This window comes from Elephantulus edwardii, unplaced genomic scaffold, assembly GCF_000299155.1.
Source record: "Elephantulus edwardii isolate Elephantulus edwardi_28Jun2011 unplaced genomic scaffold, EleEdw1.0 scaffold00004, whole genome shotgun sequence".
NCBI classification, from domain to species: Eukaryota; Metazoa; Chordata; class Mammalia; order Macroscelidea; family Macroscelididae; genus Elephantulus; species Elephantulus edwardii.
In genome coordinates this window covers 5,164,602-5,168,328 of record NW_006399754.1, presented here as the reverse complement: position 1 = coordinate 5,168,328, position 3,727 = coordinate 5,164,602, and positions in this window count along the sequence as shown.

Here is a 3,727-nt window from a genome sequence, read left to right as displayed (position 1 = left end):
TCAAAAGAAACTTTTCTGTAGCTGTAGCTATGAAATTAAAGTGAAGAAGGCACACAGTCTTTTTAATTAAATCACTAGGTAGTGGGTTTGTTATTGACTCTTTTTCAGGGAGGAAAAGAAAAATGCTGCAGAGGAGTTAGCAGTACTGAGTTTTGCAGTTTGGGGTTGTGCTTTCCTTGTGAATTTTGAGTTCGTGGGTCAGAAAAGCCCTAGAAAGCAAAGTCAGAGGTCTGTTTTCCTGATTCATCTTACTGAAGGGATCTCTGGTGATCGAGTCTGGGTTGAGTTGCACTGCTCACCCCCAAGTCGGCCATGCCTCTCTGACGGTTTGAAACCATCGGCGGCTTCTGAAGAAAGATGGGCATCAGCCAGAGAGTCAGTTATGAGTCACTTTCAACTCAGTGACAATGAGAAAAGAAAGAATTTTTTTTAAAAAATAACAAAAATTAACCATATCAATTATTATTATAGATTGGCAAAGTCATCACTGGGCCAACTGGCAGCACCATGATAGATGAAGACTGAGATTGTTAATAATTTCAATTTGCTTGTTCTCACAATCAACACTTTTGGCCCAAGCGAGTTAAGAAATCAAAACACAAATTATCTTGGGGAAATCTGCTTTCAGGGACTTCTCCAGAGTGCTAAAGAGGAATGATTTTAGTCTGGAGACTAAGGTGCACATGGTCTTTGTAATCACTTGCTATGTATCAGCTGGACAATGACTAAGGATGACAGAAAGCTTGATGCTTGGTGCTGGAGAAGAGTATTGAACATTCTATGGATTGCCAAGAGAACAAACAGTTTTGTCCTGGAGGGGGTGAAACCAAGTTCTTACATGGAGGTGAGGATTTTGAAGTTCCATCTAAAATACTCTAGACATGTTGCCAGGAGGGACCAGCCCTTGGAGAAGAACCTCATGCTCAGAAGGTGAAGGGATAGCATAAGAGAGAAAGACCCTGAATGAGATAGATTGGTACGGTAACTGGGATAATGGGTGAGGGGTGTCAGAGACAGTGAGACTGGCTCAAGATTAGGCAGGGTTCAGAGCTAATGTGCATAGAGTTGCTATGAGTTGCAAGTGACTTGACAACACATAACAACAACAACAAGTTGGGATAAGGGAGAAATTTGCTTTTTCAGAATGAATTTTAGCTTGTTTTGACTGTCAGGCAAAGGGAGAGGAAACTAGAGGTGTTGGGAGTAGCATGTAAGTAAATCTAAATAAAAGATATCGCTTTCTCCCAGTGCCCTTAACTCAGCTCTTGTTAACGGTGGTTCTTTGTCACAGCAGAGCTGTGCCCCACAGGCCTTCCAATGGCTCAGTATTTGGAAGTAGCCATTGCTTAGCTACAGGAAGTAGCCCACCAGCACTTTCTTCTGAGGTTTGAGCCTCGGCAGACTCACACTTCTAATCTCTTGGTTGGCAGATGTTCATCTTAAACCACCCAAAGACTCCCAAGACAGGCACAGGGGTATTTAAGTAAAAAAGATCACTGAGAACAAAAGGCAGTGGGGTCCTAGAAAGTATGCACAAGAAGAGAAGCTTAAAAAAGTTTGTTGTTTGTGTCACTAAGTCAGAACTAACTCCTAGCTGACCCTCCAGTGGGTTGGGTGTTTTTTTTTCTGAGACAATAAATTGCACAGGAGGAGATCACCCATTTTTTTCTCCAGCTAAATAAGGTACTGCAAGCAAGATTCTACTGAAGATTATCCAAAAACGACTGGAACAGCACATCAGCAGAGAACAGCCAGAGGTCCAGGCTGGGTTTAGAAGGGGTCATGGTACTAGGGATATTGTAGCTGATGTTAGATGAATCTTAGCTGAAAGCAGGGAATACCAGAGGAATGTCTATCTGTGTTTCATTGACTATGCAAAGGCGTTTGACTGTGTGGATCATAACAAATTGTGGCTGACTCTGAGAAGAATGGGAATACCAGAACACTTGATCGTTCTAATGTGAAACCTATACTTGGGCCAGGAGGCAGTCATCAGAACAGAGCATGGGAACACTGCATGATTCAAAATTGGGAAGGGTGTACTCCAGGGATGTGTCCTATCTCCATACCTTTTCAACCTGTGTGCAGAACAGATCATCCGGGAGGCTGGGCTCTATGAGGAGAAATGTGGGATCAGGATTGGTGGAAGATTTATCAACAATCTGTGTTATGCAGATGATACAACCCTGCATGCTGAAACTGAAAAGGACCTGAAGCACCTGCTGCAGAGGGTCAAGGACTGCAGCCTTCAATATGGATTGAGGCTCAATGTCAAGAAGACAAAGATTCTCATCACTGGGCTAGTTGGCAGCATCAGGGTGGATGGTGAAGAGATTGAAATTGTACACAGCTTTAAGTTTGCTTGGCTCCACAGTCAACACTCTTGGCACCAGTAGCCAGGAAATGAAAAGGCGCATTGCCATGGGAAAGTCTGCTGTTGGGGACCTTAGGGACCTCTTCAAAGTACTGAAGAGCAATGGTGTCTCTCTGGAGACTAAGGTGCATCTGATACAGGCCATGGTCTTTGCAATCATTTGTTATGCATAAGAGAGTTGGGCAATGACTAAGGAGGATAGAAGGAGAATTGATGCCTTTGAGTTGTGGTGCTGGAGAAGAGTATTGAGGGTACCATGAACTGTTATGAAAACAAACAGATTCATCCAGGAGAGGGTTAAACCGGACTGCTCCTTGGAGGCAAGGATTCTGAGGCTCCATCTAACATACTTTGGACATGTTGTAAGGAGGGACTGGTCCTTGGAGAGGGACATCATGCTTGGTAGGGTGGAGGGACAGCGCAGGAGGAGAAGGTTCTCTATGAGGTAGATTGATTCAGTGACTGGGGTAATCGGGATGGGTGTGTTGAAGATGGTGCTATTGGCACAGGACAGAGCAGAGTTTAGGGCTGTTGTACATAGGGTCGCTATGAGTCTCAAGTGACTCGACGGCACATAACAACAGCAAATAAGGTAGGAAGAGAAAATTCTTGTCCATATTTCATTGTCTAGGTGTTTCTCTTACTTTTACAGTAGAAGAATCAATGCCTTTTAATTGTGGTGTTAGAGACGAGTACTGAATATCCCATAGACAATCAAAAGCATAAACATGTTTTTGTTTGAGGACATGCAAACTGGGTGTTCTTAGAGGCAAGAATGGGAAAACTTGGTTTCACATACTTTGCACAAGCTATCAGGAGGGGCTAGACCTTGGAAAAAGGAATCATCTTAAAAAAGCTGGAGAGACAGAGAAGAGAGGAAGACCTTCAACAATACGGACACACACAGTAACTATTACAATGAGGATGAAACAGGTTGTTATGGAGCCGGGAGTTTATGAGACCTCCTGAGGATGATGCAGGACACGGCGAAGATCTGTTACTCTGGGAGTAGCAGTATGAGTTTTAGTGGACCCGATTGTACCTAACTAACAATAATAAAAATAATAAAGTCTGCATGATACCCTTTTTATTCAACCATCTTATAAAAGGTGTTGTTGATGCCTTTAAATTAATATTTCCTGGCTTTTTGAGGCAATAATCATAATACCGTCAAAGTAAGGAAGATAATCTCTTTGTTTCCATTTTGCATTTTTTAAATTTTATGTTCTTACTTTATTTGTGAAAACATCTGAAAAATTGATATCAAAGCTATGAAAAGCCATTTTAATTCTTCTGGAAATAAGATTTCTGGGCCATGAGATTGGGGTGACCCATAGGCCATTCGCATTTACA